General features: G+C 41.3%; 1 protein-coding gene across 11 annotated transcripts in view; it reads left to right on the top strand.

The window, feature by feature from the left end:
* The first annotated feature begins 10,436 nt into the window (after positions 1-10,436).
* Positions 10,437-18,749, top strand: part of KIDINS220 (kinase D interacting substrate 220) — a 156,513-nt gene continuing 148,200 nt past the window's right edge. For 9 of the 11 annotated variants that reach the window (XM_077153129.1, XM_077153128.1, XM_077153124.1 and 6 more), the window contains exon 1: positions 10,437-10,599. The gene's annotated coding sequence lies outside the window, so the exon portion shown is untranslated. Of the gene's footprint in view, positions 10,600-10,701; positions 10,802-15,753; positions 15,867-18,749 lie in introns of those variants that run through there. The other 2 variants (XM_077153119.1, XM_077153121.1) reach the window with 2 other exon arrangements.

The raw sequence follows: 18,749 nt of genomic DNA, 5'->3' as shown, positions 1-18,749 counted from the left end.
TCCAAGGTCTGTAGGGCTGGCCGCAAGCTAGTAACTCCAATGAAGTTACTCAGTGAACTCTCAGGAGAGGCTGGCTGGGCAACAGTGGAAATGTAAGGGTCCCACATCTGTGGGGCAGGATGCAAGCTGACAACTCTGATGAAGGGTCTGGACGAACTCCACAGGAGAGACTCACCAGCTGAAGCAGGAAGAAAACTGTCTCTTCTGAATCCTCCTTAAAAGGCTTCCAGTGATTAGATTAAGCATCACCCATTGCAGAAGACACTCCCTTTAGCTGATTACAAATGCAATCAGCCGTGGATGCAGCTGACATAATCATGATTTAAGTCCATGAAATGTCCTCATAGCAGCAGACAAGCCAGCACTTGCCCAACCAGACAGACAGGCACCACCACCTGGTCAAGTTGACACAGGAACCTGACTATGGCACACGTTTCTGAATATTTTGATATATTCTTTGAAAGGAAGAGATTAATTATATTTGGAAGAAAATGAGAAGATGTCTTAAAGAATATATAAGTTGGTTCTTTCTTTCAGGATTATCTATAACTTCCAGCCAACAGAAGCATTTTTCTTATGCAAAGTTCTAGAGAGGGAGTGTGTGTGGGGTATAGTCAAAGAATGGCTAGTACAGTTGCATAACCAGAGTGCAGAACGGTGTAATAGAAATGCATATAATGGCCGAATACCTGTATATCAAAATATCTGAAAACTAAACCAAAGCTATTTCAAGTTAGTGTAAAATTTGGGTAACCCCAGCTAACAGAATCTCCCTAGAGACCTACTAGAAGATTGCTCATAAAAAAATGATGGGAAAACTATAGGATATCTATTTAGTAATATACTAGGGGTATCTGTACAGGCTTTCTAGTGTGGCATCATCCTCCGCTCACTCATTCATTCACTCATTTAACTCATGCATTTTAATGACCCCCTGTTTTATTTCATCAGTCTGCCAGAATTGTCAAGCTGTCAGAAATGGAATGGCTTTTATAAAGAGAATTTAATAAGCTGTAAGTTCACAGTTATAGTGTCAAGAAAATGTCCAAACTAAGGCCCCAGCAAGAGCTTACTTTCACTCAAGAAAGGGTGATACCATTTGGAACACCTCTATCAGCTGAGAAGGCACATGCCTAGCATCTTCTGGTCTGTTGCTCCTGGGCTCTGTTGCTTTCAGCCTCCCTTTCTTGCAGAGGTTCTTCACTTGGCATCTGTGGGCCTTCACTTAGCTCCTTTGGGACACAACTCTGGGTTCTGGCTTTCTTAGCATCTTATGGGAATGTCCATGGCAACATCTGCTGGGCTCTGCATCTCCAAACATTTGGGTCTCCTATTGGCTCTGTCAGGTTTGATGCAACTGTACTCCAAGCATCTGCATCTACTCTGAGTTTTCTTCAAAAGACTTCCCCTTTTAAAGGATTCCAGTAAACTAATCAAGACCCACCTTAAATGGGCGAGTCACAACTCTTTCTAATCAAAAGATCACACCCACAACTGGGCATGCCACAACTCTGCGTAGATAATCTAACCAAATGTTTCTGCCCTACAGTGTTGAATCCGGATTGAAAGAAATGCTGCCACCACAAGATTGGATCAGGATTAAAACATAGCTTTTCTAGGGTACATGATAGCTTCAAACTGACACACCCACAATTGTGTGCCAGGACCCTCTTGAATAAGTGAACGGACCACTATAAAACTCACTCATTCCACATATATTTATTGAAGGCTTACTATGTACTTGTGTCTCTTCTAGATAGTAGAGATAGAGTAGTGAAGACAAAATCCCTGCCAATTCTCCTAGCATAGTTTATATTCCAATGAGGGAGAGACAAACAACAAACCAACATGTAAATATTTATTCTTTCAGATGGTGTTATGTGCTAGGGAGTGCAGGAGCAAGGTGTGAAGAAGGTGAGGGAAGAAACCATGCATGATTTAGAGGACATATGGTTCCAGCAGATGGGGCAGTAGGTACAAAAACCTGGAGGTAGGAACATACTTGGTGTGGTCTAAGAACAGTAAGGAGGTCCAAATGGTTGGAACAGCATGGTCAAGGGCAAGTAGAGAATGAGATGAGAGACAGTCAGATCAGATGGGAACTTTCAGGCCATAGATAGATACTGAATTTTACTCTAGGTAAAAAGGGAAACCACTTGTGGTAGTTAGGTTCAGGTGTCAACTTGGCCAGGTGAAGGCGCCTAATTCTATTGCCACGGACAGGAGCCAATGGCATGTGAACCTCATCTGTTGCTGATTACATCTGCAGTCGGCTAGGAGGCCTGACTGCTGCAATGAATGGTGTTTGATTTAATTGGCTCAACACAGCACAGTCCAAGCAGCTCAGCATACCTCATCTCAGCACTTGCAGCTTGGCCCAGGCCTTTGGAGATGCAGAAAGGAATCACTGGGGGAAGGCTGTTGGGACCCAGAGACCTGGAAAGAAGGCCAGCAGAGATCACCCTGTGCCTTCTCATGTAAGAAAGAACCTCAGTTGAAAGTTCGCTGCCTTTCCTCTGAAGAAATATACACTTTAAACTAAATAAATCCCCTTTTATTAAAAGCCAATCCATCTCTGGTGTGTTGTATTCTGGCAGCTAGCAAACTAGAACAGGTTGGATTTATGTTTTTTTTCTTTTTTAGGTGCGTGGTTCAGGGATTGAACCCAGGTCTCCCACATAGAAGGTGAGCATTCTACCACTGAACCACCCATGCACCTCAAACCGGTCTGGGGTTGGTTGCAAATGTTGAGTAGAGTTCCTTAACCATGCAATGCCAATTCCCACCTCTTGGTTAACACCATTCCCCTCCCCTCAGCTTAATTACCCTCCTTTCCTTGAGGATGTTGCTCAACTCCCAACAATTCCTAGAGACTGCTCACTCTTCTGAGCTACCATCTACTTGATTCTTAGCCTACACTATCTTGTATTATTGATACCTTCCATTAGCACATTATCTACCTCCCTAAGTAGATTGTACTCTCAAGGAAAGGAGTTCTGAATCTTCAATCTCTGTCAGCAAGTAAGAATTTGATGATGAAGAAGGCTTTAAAGAGTCTTAAATATCTGTGGCAAGGCATTGAATTGACAACATGAAAATGTGTCTGGCTTGCCCATAGCTTTGTTTGATTTATGTTGAGCTTGCAATCAACTAAAGCCCTATGTCTTTTTCATAGGAACTGATACTAATTCAGTTTTACTCTCCTTTCTCCCTCTCTCCCTCTCTTTCTCTCCCATTTCTCCCTTTTCCACTTTAACGCAGTGTTTTACACTTGTATCTCTTCATTCTGGCTGAATCCTCCATCTGTACTCATGTTTATTCCCTTTCTTTCTGGTGTCATCCCCAGAACTGAGGAAACTTCCTTCTAGGCCTTCTTTCATGTAGAAGGAAGATGCTGATTAACTGGGTCAGGGAGGAAGATGGCAAAGATGAAGAGAAGTGACAGTGATAACCATCACTCACTCAAAAATGACATTTCAAGACTATTGCTGTTACCACTCCCCTTTTCTATAATGGATACTTAGAGTAATGACCTAATCTATAAAATGTATGTTCCAAATTCCTGTTTAAGAAGGGAGAGAACTCTGAGTGATGGGGTTAGAGGAGATAATTCTTTAGCTTTTCCCAAATTTTTTGTAATGAGCTCTTATTCATTTTATAATCAGATAAAAACAATTTTAAAAAGGCAGATGGGGTGGGCCACGGAAGCTCAGCAGGCTGAGTTATCGCCTGCCATGCCAGAGATCTGGGTTTGATTCCCGGTGCCTGCCCATGGGAAAACAAAAAGGCAAGATGGTATGTAAAATGTCTTGATTCCTATGGAAAAATTCATATGCAAGGAAGTTGAAACAACCTAAAAAGATTGGACTGCTACAGTCATCACCCCAGTGTGTCTCACTGTTGAAAAGAAGAAAGGGGGATTAAAATGACAATTTTGATGGGAAGAGTGGTGAGGAATGGAAAGAGAACTCATGCTTTTCCTCTACATAAAATCACAAGACAAGTATGGAAGTCAGACTTGTCAAGTGATTTGAGTGATTCTTGCTGAAGGCGAAGCATGAAATTCATACCATGCATTTGCCAGAAACAGTCAGCCAAACTACATAAACCATAAAAAGACCCACAAAAATGGAGAGAGTAGAGAAGAACTGATGAGAGAGTATTTTTGTTATATTTTGCAATAGTTATATTGCTGCAAGATATGAGTGTTAAGATCCATATATATGAAAAGAATAAACATCATTTGACATGGGTTAGGAAATATTTAACAGAATAGACAGAAATAGTTTACCAAATGTAACCATTGTGCTGAGAGAGGAGAATGCAACAGGGTTGGATTATTAAAGCAGCTTGTTTTCTTCCACATGACTGGTCCCACAAGGGCTCTATATTGGTTTCCTGTTTCCCACCCTTGTCTGAAATTTTGAGTAATCTCAAAATTTTCCTATTTTTTCTGTTCACTCTTAGATCATAAAGTATTAGCTAGTCATTAAAGCTTCTCATTTCAGTAATTAAATGTCTGGCCTGGTATAAACATTAAAATGCTGATCTTAAAGTTTCTTCCCTTCCCGGTTCAGGCCTGTGATGGGCTGGGGGTGAGGGGTGGAGGGGAGCCCTAATAGAGAAATCTTTTCTTTGCTTCAGGGCTTCTCTTCTTTTCCTCTGCCATCCTTGGAGTCTGCCAACCTCCCCACTCCATCCTACCTTAAAATATATGGTCTAAAATAGAGCCTATTTCTACTAACTTTTTTTCTAGGCTGTTATCTGGACTCCTTTTAAAAATATTCCTGAGAAAGAACTCCCTCAAGAACTGAATATTTCAAGGGGTTCTCATTTGACTGACGGGGGCTGGAGATGGGGGTAATCAGGAGAAGAGGTGCGGTCAGGGACCAGGGACCACGGGCAGTTGTATTACCAGTGTCTATAACTGAATGTCCCACTTGCTGTGAGATGGAGATTTGCATGGCTCTTCACAGAGACCTCCCCCCCGGCCCCACTGTGGTTCAGCAGTGCTTGGTACTTCCTGAGCTAGAGAGACTCCCACCTTTGACTTACTATTGCACTCCAAGTTCCCCAAAGACAGGCTTTTGGATTGTGCTGCTTTGAGAGTCTCACTGTGGATCACACACTCAGTATGTACCAACCTAGTCATGAGCTCAGTCCTCTGCTTCCTGAGCTTGTCTAAAGCCAGTCTCCTGGGCTTGTTTTGGAGGGGTGCTTTCACTAACCAAAGAAGGCTTGTGGAGTTAAAGAAATTATGGGGTGAAGGGGATGGGGAGCTCAGGGGGAGGTGAAGTTTGTTGGGGGGGAGGATTATCCTGAGGACAGCCCTTCTTAAAATGGGGCTGTACAGGGGAAGGCACTTGAGGCTTTTCAACAACCCCATGCTTCTTGTTCTAGTTTGCTAGCTGCCAGAATGCAATATACCAGAAACAGAATGGCTTTAAAAAAGGGGGAATTTATTAAGTTGTAAGTTTACAGTTCAAAAGCTATGAAAATGTCCAAATTAAAGCAGGGATATAAAACGTCCAATCTAAGGCACCCAGGGAAAGATACCTTGGTTCAAGAAGGTCAATAACATTCAGGGTTTCTCTCTCAACTGGAAGGGCACATAGCGAACAAGGCGATGTCTGCTAGCTTTCTCTCCCGGCTTCTTGTTTCACGAAGCTCCCCCAGGGGCATTCTCTTTTGTCTCCAAAGGTTTCTGGCTATGGGGCTGTCATGGTTCATATGACTCTCTTCAAAATGTTTCCTCTCTTAAAGGATTCCAGTTAAGACTCACCTCGAATGGGTGGAGTCACATCTCCCACTAATAAAAGGTTAATATCCACAATTGGGTACGTCGTATCTCTGTGGAGATGATCTAATCAAATTTCCAACCTACAGTACTGAATAGGGATTAAAAGAAATGGATGCTTCCACAAGATGGATTAGGATTAAAACATGGCTTTTCTATTCAAACCGGCACACTTCCCAAATCATCATTTCACTAATCAATACACTTCATTCAGTAATATCTTTTTTTTTTGTATGCTATATGGTGAGGTCACATTTCATTATTTTTCCATGGAGCATTCGTTATTGCAGCACCATTTGTTGAATTTTTTTTTATTTTAACATTTGTTCCCCCATTATATATTTATTTTTAATCCATATGTTTTACTTGTCTGTCGATAAGGTAGATAAAAGGAGCATCAGACACAAGATTTTCACAATCACACAGTCACATTGTGAAAGCTATATCATTATACAATCATCTTCAAGAAACATGGCTACTGGAACACAGGTCCACATTTTCAGGCAGTTCCCTCCAGCCTCTCTGTTATGCCTTAACTAAAAAGATGATATCTATATAATGCATAAGAATAACCTCCAGGATAACCTTTAGACTCTGTTTGGAATTTCTCAGCCATCGACACTTTATTTTGTCTCATTTTGCTCTTCCCCCTTTTGGTTGAGAAGGTTTTCTCAATCCCTTGATCCTGAGTCCCAGCTCATTCCAGGATTTCTGTTCCATGTTGCCAGGAAATTCCACACCCCTGGGAGTCATGTACCACGTAGAGAGGGGGAGGGTGGTAAGTTTGCTTGCTGTGTTGGCTGAGAGAGAGAGGCCATTTGTTATATTTTTGTTTGTTTGTTTCGATTTGGAGGAAGTACGTGAACTGGGAATTGAGGTAAAAATTCTACCACTGAACTACCCTTGCACCCCTCATTCAGTAATATCTTTAAATGAATTTTGAATCCAGCCAACGTCTGATATGTAATTCACATTTTCTCTTTGTCTACAAGTACCTCAAGAAAAACTGTCAAGTGTCTCATGACTATCCAGATAGTTTATTATATTTAGAGAACAGATTCTCATTCTGAGGCTGCAGATCCTTATGAGACCACAAATTTCAGTTCCTATATATTGTTTTCACAATCAGTGGTTACTAAAAGAACACCTACTATCCTGTTTGTGGTCTCAACAATTTTTTTTACTTTAAAAAGGAAAATATTTGAAATTATTGATTTGGACATAGTGGGACCCAAACCCAAGTCTGAGAATGGTATTGCATTAGCTCAGCGAGGGAGATATTTTAAAATCCACACTCCTTGGTAACTGTTCTAGTTTGCTAGCTGCCAGAATGCAATATACCAGAAACAGAATGGCTTTTAAAAAGGGGAATTTAATAAGTTGCAAGTTTACAGTTCTAAGGCTGAGAAAATGTCCCAATTAAAACAAGTCTATGGAACTGTCCAATCTAAGTCATCCAGGGAAAGATACCTTGGTTCAAGAAGGCCGATGAAGTTCAGTGTTTCTCTCTCAAGTGGAAAGGCACATGGCGAACACAGTCAGGGTTTGTCTCTCATCTGGAGAGGCATGTAGCAAACACAGGGTCATCTGCTGGCTTTCTCTCCTGGCTTCCTGTTTCATGAAGCTCCCTGGGAGGCATTTTCCTTCTTCATCTCCGGAGGTCGCTGGCTGGTGGATTCTCTGCTTCTTGTGGCTATGTCATTCTCTTTCCTCTCAGAATCTCTCTCATTCTCCAAAATGTTTCCTCTTTTATAGCATTCCAGTAAACTAATCAAGACCCACCCAAAAAGGTGGAGACACGTGTCCACCTAATCCAGTTTAACAACCACTCCTGATTGAATTACATCTCCAGGGAGATGACCTAATTATAGTTTCAAACATACAGTACTGAATAGGGATTAGAAGAAAGGGCTGCCTTTACAAAATGGGATTAAGATTAAAACATGGCTTTTCTAGGGTACATACATCCTTTCAAACCAGCACAGGGAGAAAGGGGGGAAATTCAACTTCCCCATTTGGAGAATTTCTGATATTCTTGCAAGCAGTGGGGCTAACCAAATTAGTAGGCTGAGCCCTCAGTCTTGGGGTTTGAACCAACGAAACTTATCCCCACAAAGAATAGGTTAAGCTTACTTAAATCAGGTCTAAGAATCACCCCCAGAGAACCTCTTTTGTTGCTCAGATGTGGCCCCTCTCTCTCTCAGCCAACACAGCAAGCAAACTCACTGCCCTCCCCCTCTCTATATGGGACATGACCCCCGGGTTGTAAACTTCCCTGGCAGTGTGGGACAGAACTCCTAGAATGAGCTGGGACTCAGCCTTAAGGGATTGAGAAAGGGGGAAGAGAGAAATCAGATATAAAATAAAGTGTCAGTGACTGAGAGATTTCAAACAGAGTCAAGAGGTTATCCTGGAGGTTACTCTTATGCATTTCATAGATATCCCCTTTTTACTTTATGGTGTATTAGAGTGGCTAGAGGGAAGTGCCTGAAACTGTAGAGCTATGTTCTAGTAGCCATGTTCTTGAAGATGATGTATAATGATATAGCTTTTGTAATGTGACTGTGTGATTGTGAAAACCTTTTGTCTGATGCTCCTTTTATCTGTGGTATGGACAGATAAGTAAAATATATGGATAAAAAATAATGAAAATAATAGGGGGAACAAAGGTTAAGATAAATTGAGTTGATTGAAATACTAGTGATCAATGAAAGGGAGTGGTAAGGGATATGGCATGTATGAGTTTTTCTTTCTTTTGCTGAGAGATGCAAATGTTCAAAAATATGATCATGGTGATGAATACACAACTATGTGATGATATTGTGAGCCACTGATTATAACCATGTCAAGAATGTGTATGTCAAGAACATTGGTATATCAGTTCGTTGTTCATAATAAAAATATTTTTTAAAAAAAGCCTGTGTGTGTGTGTGTGTGAGGGAAATCCACATTCCTAGGACTTAACATCAGAGTCTTAAGTCTTGATTAAAAATAAATAAATAAAAGGTCCACAAATAACATTGATGTATGGTCAACATTGGGAACCCCCAATGGCTCCATCTGGCAACTCATTGAGAAAAGGAACTAAGGAGTGTGGCTTTATCAGAAGTTAGTGTGACACTCCTGAAACAATCAGAGAATAACCCCAAAAGTATATATAATGATGTAAATGGTATGGTTTCTTCATTAATGGTCAGATCCCATTCTAAATAGGGTAAGAAGGCTTGGAGTTCAGGTAGGATATAAGGATGAGGTGAACCTTATGGGGGGCAGGACAATAAGCATCAATATGATTTATTTAATACATTCTTCTGAATACCTACTATGTACTAGGCACTGTGGAATAAAGAAGGTGATTACAGAATATGTAATGGCTAACTGTGCTTGAGGTCATCAAGGAAGCTTCACAAAGGGGGGGATGCTTAAGCTGCATCTTAAAAGGTAAACAAAATTTGTCCATTGGAATTAGTTGGACAAGGAGCAGGGAAGAATGTCTGTTTGAAGGCATAAGACTTTTGGAAAGAATGGAGGTGAGAAAAATCATGGCCCAGTGTTTCAGGAACAGCAAATACTTGACAGCTTGGGGTGGGGTGGGAATGGGGGCATAGTGGACAGAGAGCTTTGGCAAGAGATCTGGTGGGGCAGCTCATGAGAAGTCTTGCATATTATGTGTAGACTTGGGAGTTTATTCTGTGGAATTGGAAACCTCCTGAAGAGTTTAATCAAAGAAGTGATCTGATCTAGCAATCTTGTGGAGGAAATATTAGTGGGCAACAGTGGAGGCGAGGAGCATAGCAGGTGCTGTTGGCATATTAGTTCTGAAGCCTTTAAATAGAATGTGGTGATGAAAGGGGCTACAGCCAGGTGAGGGCACACTAAACGCGGAGGAGTGGGGGTTGAGGGATGAAGGAGGAAAGGTGTTTAGAATGACTTTCCAATTTCTGTCATCGGTTAATGGGTGGACTGTGCTGTGTGGCAAAATGGGCTGAGGATCATACTGGTTGGGGTGGTTGGGACAGTTCTGGAAATGTCAACAAACTCACGGGAAGTGGAATCTGAAAAGGAGCAGCCAGAGAAATAAGAAGAAAACCAGAAGGATTACAGAGTCACATGCTCTGGGAAGGGAGCATTTCCAGGAGGAAGCCCTTAAGTCCAAAGGGTAAGGATGGAAAACTGTCAATCGCTTTTGGCAACTGGCAAGTCAGAGCTAGGGGAGGAAGCCACGCGGCCCGGGGCTGCAGACACAGCGAGAATGAGAAAGCCAGAGAAGTTGATAAGCACTCTCCTTTCCAAAAACCTAGCTGTGCATGAGAAGACCAGCAAGATACATCCACAGGAATTCAGAGAAGGCAAGGATATCTGGTTTCAGAGAGAAGGGATTCTTCATTCGCCATGCCTTCTAAACCTGTAATTCTGATTCATTTATGAATTCAGAGGGAGGTCTGGAGGCGCCCCCCTCCTCACACCCCCCGCTCTCCGTGCTCCCTCCTCCCCACCGGCGGGATCTCCCGAGTCTGCAGCCAGCTGCCAGCCCCGCCCCCAGCGAGGGGGCGTGCCCCACCCGAAGCCCCGCCCCTAAGCCGAGTAGGGGGGCGGGACGTAGCAGTCCTGCCCCACGCGGCTTCGGGACCACGTGACCTGTCAGTTCAGGGAGACGGAGGAAGATGGCGGCCGGGTGTGGCGGGACCTGGGCGCTGAGAGCGGCGCTGTCTGTCTTTCCCGTTCTGTGACAAGGCCTGTGGCCCAGAGGGTTCTTTTCGTCCTTTGCCGGAGGCCGCGGCCTCGGGCGAGGCTTTGGGACGGTCAGTGCAGAGGCAGGCCGGGGGCGGCCGGGGCGGGGGCCCGGGAGGCGGGGGAGCGGCCGAGCGGGGCTCTCGCGGGTCGGACTGAGGGCGGGGCGCCTCGGGCTGGGCTGTGCGCGCCTGTCGGCGTTTCCTGGAGGAGCGGGCGAGGGCCGGCGGAAGGTCTCTGGGACTTGGTTTCTCGGGGGTCGGTTTTCCTGTGGTGAGTGAGGTGCCGCGGGGGTGTGGGGACCGTTGTCGAAACAGTTTGGCTTTTGTTTTTTCCTTGAGCCGAGCAGAGGCGGGCAGACCCACCAGCCGCCTCAGGAATCCCTAAGGCTGGCCCCCGAGCCAGGCGTTTTAGGTTTGTGTTCCTGGACTTCCCGGGATGGGGTGGCATTGTTTTCTCCCCTTGCTCTCCTGTCGATCTCCATTGCTCTATTGTCCTGGCAGAGTCTCTATAAGCCCATGACCTCCGCGCTTCATTAAGCCAGATATATGATTTATTGATAGGGAAACGCCTTCTTGGTCAGCCAGGAATTTTGGATATATATGTATATATATATTTTTTCGCTTTCAGATTTTGACGTATAGAAAGGTTTCAACCAATGAAGAATATTTTCTTGTTAATAACTGTTAAAGGAGTCAGGTCTGCTTACCGGGGAAGTGTTTGATAAAAACGTAGTTTTCTTACCTTACCTTGAGATTCTCAATTCGTTTGACTTGGGGTGTGGCCCAGGACTCACCCCTTCGGGGCGATTCTGATACAGATGGTCTCTTTCAATGCTTTTACAGCTTTGAGAACCAGACAACTAAATTTGTTAAAAAGCCCTTCGGGGATCGGGTGCAGTGCCAGGGTGGAGAAATGCTGTGGGAATGTTGTGTTCTTTGTTCTTCTCTCCCTTTGCTAGCATGGTCTGCTCTTTCATCAGAATCACTGTGGGATGCAAATATCAGTTTTTGGGCTTTACCCTAGGCTTGCTGGATCAGATTTTTTGGGGGGAGGTTGGAGGGGGGGAGGTGGAACCCAAGGAATATGTGAATTTGACAAGCTTCCCACCGAATTTTGATGCCTGCAAATTTGAAAATCTTTGTGCTGCAGTATACCTTTGTGAGAACGATTTCCAGATTTATTTTTCCAAATGCCAGGTGAACTTCTGCAACCTAGCTTTTAGAATACCTTGAATTCAGCCTGTCCAAAACACCCTACAACCCCAATCACTCAGTGAATAGTGGGGAGGAAGGGGGCAATAACTATGCAGATAAAGGTCTATATTTCCTCCTGACTTCCCTTTTTCGTTAATGGCAATGCCATCTTCCACTCACATGATTTCTGTTATTTCTTCCATTCATGTATTTTGGTAGGTCAAAAAAGAGTCAACTATTAGAGATTTTATATTGATTAGCTTAATATCTCTTTTAATAGCTCTTGTTTCATCTCTGTTCCCACCAGCTGGTTTCCTCTGCTGCAGGCTGTCTATTTTGGTGGCTTCCTGACTGGTATCCAGGGTTCTGATTTCCTTTCTTATTTCTATATGGGGCCGCGTACACTGCTGGGAAATTAATTTTGCAAGCGTATGTGTTAGCGTGTCACCCCCTTCTTTCTGCTTTTTCTCAAGAACTCTCAGTTTCTCCGCCTTACCTACCAGTATATTAGTCTGGGCTGTTGGGAAAGCAAGGAACAGAATCTGACTTTTTTACCTCGGGGCAAAAGGTCTTATTTGATTGAGTGAGAACCAATGGCAGCTCTATTTTCTGCATCTTTTCAGACCATTTTGGTCTCTTTTTTGTGCATATCTGTTGGGTTCTCTCTCTGGTGACTGACTGACTTTATTAAAACTATCAACTGGCCCATTGGCTCCATCTCTGGTTCTAATTCCTAGTTCTAGAGAGACAAATATAATTGGCCCAGCTATTTGTTTTGAACAGCCACATGTCACAGTCTCTAGGCCAGACCCTGGTTATGGTGATGGTAGAGAACATGGCTGTTAAGGGTTCCTGGGACTCTGTGGAGGCAAAGTCCTAGAGAAGAGGCATCTTCAGTATACCTCTGCAGTTATTCAGTTTATCAGTTATATGTTAAGTTTCTACTTGTTCTAGACCCATAATAAGTTCTGGGGATATGAGAATGAAGGAGTGAGAGCCCTTATCCTTGAAGGGAATACAGAGCTGACCACCCTAACTTTCCAGCCTTAGCACTTCTTACTTGAACATTCCATTCACGCTCTTTTTGTTTCTTGGGCACACGCTACACCATCACTCAGTAAACATTCTCCTAATCTGTTTTCACACTGTTCCTCTTGCCTGGTATGCCCTTCGTTAAATTCCTACCTATTGGACTTGAACACATGCTTTAAGGATCAATGCAAAATGATACTCCACGATATCCTAGCTGAAGCAGTAATATTGTTTCAGAACTCTCAGAGCGCTTTGGATTTCTCTAACACTATTCTACCTTGAATTATATTTTGAGTTTTTCTATTTGAGACATTGGCTCTTTGACTTATGTTAGTTTAGGCAAGTCACTCCTGCTTTCTCTTTTATAAAATGGGAATATTTATTTTACAAGGTTATTGGAAAATCAGATAAGATCATGGATGTAAAAGGATCTCATAAACTGTAGAGTGCTATATAAACACTGTTTTCATGATGAAGTTCTCTTAGGTCTCTTGGTGAACTGTAAGCTTATTGAAGGCATGATAGGAATGCCCTAAAGCCTAGCATAGACTTGTACACAATGATTCCCAGTAAATATTTGCAGAACAGATGAGATCTTATCCTTTGGGTTTCCTTCAATCACTTCCTGTCTTTTGAGCCTGGATTATTATAGACAGCGTGTTTCAGGCAGTATGTTAGGCATTAGGAATAAGCTCTGACCAAGACAAACATGCTTCCTGCCTGGCACAGTCAATACATCAAGTGCGGTGAATGCTTTAAATAAGGCTGCACCTACAAAGTGGAGGAGGCCCTAGTCTCCTAGGGGCAGGAGAGAAGGGCTGGTCAGGGAATGCTCACTGGGGAATTGAAATTTAAATTGAAACCTGAGGGAAGATTGGACAAAAGTGTGTGTGAATGTGGGGTGGAGAAGATTCTGGTCCATATAAAGGTGAAGGGGAGAGTGGTATGAACTTGACAGGGACTTTCTGGGAATAGCAAGAGGAGGATGGAATGTGAGGTTGAGGGTATAACTGAGAAGTTAAGAAATGATTTAAGAAACAGTTACCATCATTGAATCATCTTTTCCACTTTCTAGTATATTAGAATAGATAGAGGGAAATACCTGACATTTCTGAACTGTAATCTGGCTGCCTTGATCTCTTATAATGATTGAATAACTAGCCTTTGTCTTGTGATCGTAAAAACACACAAAAAAAGTCAGTTGTGACTGACCCTCATTTATACCCACTGTTCCTGGGTTTCAACTTGAGAGTCTTATGATCACTAAAGACAGCTCTAATTATTTGTCTCAGAAATTGGGCATCTGAGTACAGCAGGCAGAGAACCCACTGCTTTTGATCAGTATCAAAGGCATTTGTTTTAATGGAGGCGAATAAGACATGTTAAGGATTCATTTAAGAGGAAAAATGAGGCTAGTCAAAAATAAAGTCTTGGTAGGAGGGAGAAGCTTGGCTTTTGAGGACATAATTTAACTTACTGGGCCCACTTGATCAAAGCTGTTTGATTTCTCTGTTAGTAGCCTCGCTGATGGGAGTCATCTTATAACCCTGTTGTGGCAGGCTGTTTTCTCCTGTTACATTAATAAATCTTATGCTGACTTGATCAAATTTAGTTCAGCAAACATTTTTCAATTCTTTAATATGCATAGGAAACTGTTTTAGGTGGTTTGAATATATGAAGGTAAGACTTGTGAAGATCCTATCATTAAGAAACACATATTAACTTATATTAAGAAATATAAAGCAATAGCCATGGTGTCTTTCCACTATGGAGATAAGTCAAAATAGCTACAAATATAAACGTATTCTCCAGTAGGGTAGGATACTTTTATTATATATACTTTGTACTTTGAGATTATACCAGGTACATTATTAATTTTCTAAGTAAAAATCGTTTTTAAATTAAAAAATATGCACTCACCTTTTTAAATTTAATATCAAAGATAGAAATCATAAGTTCCATTTCTTTTCTTCAGATATTCATTGTGTGCCTACTGCATATCAGGCCCCAGGATCTAGCAGCAAACAAAAGAGACACTGGGTAAAACAGATATTAAAAAAGTAATTGCAGAAAGATGAACCGTGGTACATACATATGAAGGAATATTGTGTGGCTGCACACAGGAACAAAGTTGTGAGGCATGCAATGAGGTGAATGGAACTTGAGGACATTATGTTGAGCAAAATAAGCAAGAAACCAAAGGACAGCTACTGTATGGTCTCTTTTAGAAAATACATGTAAGAAAAGTAGGGCCTAGATTGTAAACTCTTACAACTGTCACATTTATACCTGAGCTTTAAGTATTATTTCTAAATTCTGAGAATTTTCCTGGAACTTTGGTTACCCAAGTGGCACCTTAGATTCAGAGTTAGAGTTCTGCAGCTCTCAAAGTCAGCATTACTCCATACAGCAACTGTTAAAGAAGCCGAAAAAAAGATCAGCCTCTAATTAGAGATAAAACAAAGCTGATCTGGTTGGAACTAAGGTAAGTCAGATTACAGAGGAAAGGCAGATATTGTCTGTATTTTAGAACTTCACCTTTGGTGAGAGACCAAGGGAAGAGATCATTATTTTGACCAAAACTTAAATTTTCTGTAGCACACAGTGTAACTTAACCTGTCTGGCCACTTCATTTAAACAACCTAAGCACATGGAGCCTAGAATAGATAATGAGATCTTGTAATTCTGTGTACCTTAATGTAATACCATAATACATTCCAGAGTATATAGGGCAGATTATTAAAAATTACTGGCAAAGTCCTTTGAGGGAATGGAGAAAAAAAATATGGAACTTTAAACATCCTCACCTGGGAAATTCCTGATACTCTTTCAAGCATTAGGGGCTCCCAAGTTAGTAGGCCAAGTCTCAGTTTTGAGGCTGCCTCTTAAAAAACTTATTTCTGTAATGGGGAAGCTAAGCCTACCTATAATTATGCCTATGAGTCAGCCCAGAGAACCTCTTTTGTTGCTCAGATGTTGTCTCTCTCTCTCTTTAAGCCCAACCCTGCAAGTAAACTCATTACCTTTCCCCTACTACATGGGACATGACTCCCAGGGATGAGACTGGCCTGCGATCATGGGGTTGACAATGGCTTCCTGACCGAAATAAGGTATCAATGGCTAAGAGATTTAAAAGAGTTGAAAGGTTATTCTAGAGGTTACTCTTATCCAGGCTTTAGCTAAATATTGCAAATTGTCATGTTATGTCAAACCCCAACCAGTGGTATTCCTGTAAACCCTAAAGAATACACAGGGCCCTATCTGAGGCTCTACATATGTTTCACTCACCAAGTTTATTTTTCAAGAAACTTAAAAGCTTCAGATTGTTCCTATGCCTGATAAGCCCTGAAACCCAGAGTCCCCAGTCTCTCTAAGAACATCAACTACTTGCATCCCCTACCCCATAATGTTGGCACTCCTCTTCAACATGAAGAAGTTAGAATGGTCATGGCCCAAATACTCCTGAAGACTGGGAGAAGGATCAAAGAGAGGAAGGTGTTGAAACAAAGAAGATAGTATTTAACAAATGATTGTGACTACTGAATTGTTATATTGATATTTCTTGTTAGTCTGTTGTGTAATAGAACAGCTAGAAGAAAATACCTGAAATTGTGAAGCTGTAACCCATCCCATACTTTGAAACTTGCTCTGTAACTACTTGTTAAACTGTACTTTGAAATGTATTACTTTTCTGCATATGTATTTCACAATAAACGATGTTAAAAAAAAAAAGTATAGAAGAAAAAGAATAGATGAATGCAGATATCACCAGAATTCAAGGCATACAACATTGGACATACAGTATTAAGTTTGCCCTGATAGATGGCAATAAGTATTTTTTTCCTCTCAGATGCACAAAATAGAGAATCATGTAGTGAACCCTCACACACGTATACCCTAGCTCCAACAATTACCAATATTTTGCCAATTTTATTTCCACTATTTCCTTCTTCCCCAAACTCTTCCCCCTCTACCTTCCCCAGTACTTAAAAGATATTCAACTTGTCACTCAATTGGTATACAGTGCCTTGCAAATTATAGGCTGCCAATAAACTATTGTTAGATTTAACTTTTATTGAATTATTCCTCTGTAAAACTGCATTTTCTCAGAATTCTCTGGACAGAAATAAATCACCTTTCTTTAATAGTTTAGTTCCAAAGGATTTTTTGGGTAGCTAAGGCAAAGCAGCTTCAATTTGTAAGATTTTTTTTAACTGTTCTATTAATGTTTTCTGTTTAATTTTGGTTTAAAGAAAGAATGAGAATGATAAACATTTTATATTTTACGTATTTAAGAGTGGTACACATACAGTCCTCATAACTCGGATTGAGGGAGAGAGATAATAAGATTTGAAAATCTGAGATTTTCAGTCTTTCTTTTCTTTAAAAATTGAGGTCAATGTCTGTAGCTCCTTGACTGTGTTTCTTCCAGTCTTTTCTAATATTGTGGTGAGGAAAAAACTTCTCATCTAAAGGAGGGTTTTGTCAGACGATAAGATTAAAATATATATATGTGTGTGTAAGTTTTTATTTCAAAGTAATTTCAAACTTACAAAAGATTTCCTTATACTAGAACATCCTTCCCCATCTCACCAGTATTTACCAATTGTAAAGTTAAAATTCCAAAAAGCTTATGTAATATAGTCCAAGTAATCCTATAAGCATTTATTGAGGATGTGCCAAGGTCTTACTTATTTCTTGATGATGAAAAAATGAATGACATGATACTATTTTCAAGGATTTCATAGTAAATTAATAACTGTGATACATTATTTTAATACTAAAAGTATGCATGAAGTACAGGTATACCACATGAAACTGTCCCGAGCAGTAGAGAGAAGAAAAGGAAGTTCCAGAGGAGGTGATTGCTGAGCCGTGTTTGAAGTATATGTTTTGGTTTGTTGAGGAGTTAAAGGTGGGTCAGATATGACAAGTAGTGGGATTAGCGTGGGTGTACACATTCATTCTACAGATATTGAATGTCTACTGTGTGCCAGGCACTAAGGGGTACAGATATGGCAGTGGACAAAACAGACCAAGTCTCAGTTCTCTTTTTTAAATGTTACATCCTGGTGGGGTGGGGCAGACAATATAATAAATAAATGATAGTCTGGGTGATTGTAAGTGCTTTGTTGGAGAATAAAGCAGGGTTACAGAATGAGTGATAGTGGGGTTGTTTTATACACAGTGGTCAGGGAAGCTCTGATCAGATAACATTTGATCAGAAATGCTCATTTTGCTTGGACAAAATGAAGGATAAAGTGAGTGGTAAACAAGTTCAGGTAGATGAGCAGGGCCATGGTAAGGATCTGGCACTTTATTTTTAGTGAGAGTAGTTGGAGAGTTAAGCAGAGACTGGACTCAATAAAACTTATGATTTAGGAGGCTCGTTCTGGCTGCTGTATGGAGAAAAGCTTATGGAAAATGAATAAGAGTAGGGGCAGTTAGGAGAACTGATACTTGAGCTGGGGGCTGGCTGTAGAGATGGTGAATACTCCTGCACAGGCTGGGGGGTTGCTGGTACTAGGGAGGATTCTAGGCGCTGCATGTAGATCTGTGTGGCTGGAGACTTAACTAAAAGGAGGAAAAGAGCCTGGAGAAATGAGATTCATGGGAGAAGCCGCATTTGGGAACTTACTGTGTCATATTTTGAGGATACAAAACTTAGTAAGTGTTGGGCAACATGGTCACTGTTGCTGTTGTGGTGTGGTTTGTTTGCAATGAGAAAAAAGTTATATAATGTGTCTTTTAACACTTTGACCCTTTGTGAAAACCAGTATAGTTTTGAATAACCATACTGAAAAAAAATTGTTCACTCATTAAATCTGTTCACATGTTCTAAAAATAAGCTTACTGAACATAGCTGTTTGCCATAGCTGCCATTTCCAAAAATAACGTTGACATTAATTATTTTTGCTAATTGTACAAAAGAATGTATAACTTTATATTCCCATTAGACAGAAAAGGTTATGAATAATAGATTCAACTGAGGC

Source organism: Tamandua tetradactyla, chromosome 3 (genome assembly GCF_023851605.1).
Source record: "Tamandua tetradactyla isolate mTamTet1 chromosome 3, mTamTet1.pri, whole genome shotgun sequence".
Lineage (NCBI taxonomy): Eukaryota > Metazoa > Chordata > Mammalia > Pilosa > Myrmecophagidae > Tamandua > Tamandua tetradactyla.
The sequence above is the reverse complement of the archived record's forward strand: the minus strand, read 5'-3'. Positions and strand labels throughout refer to the sequence as shown.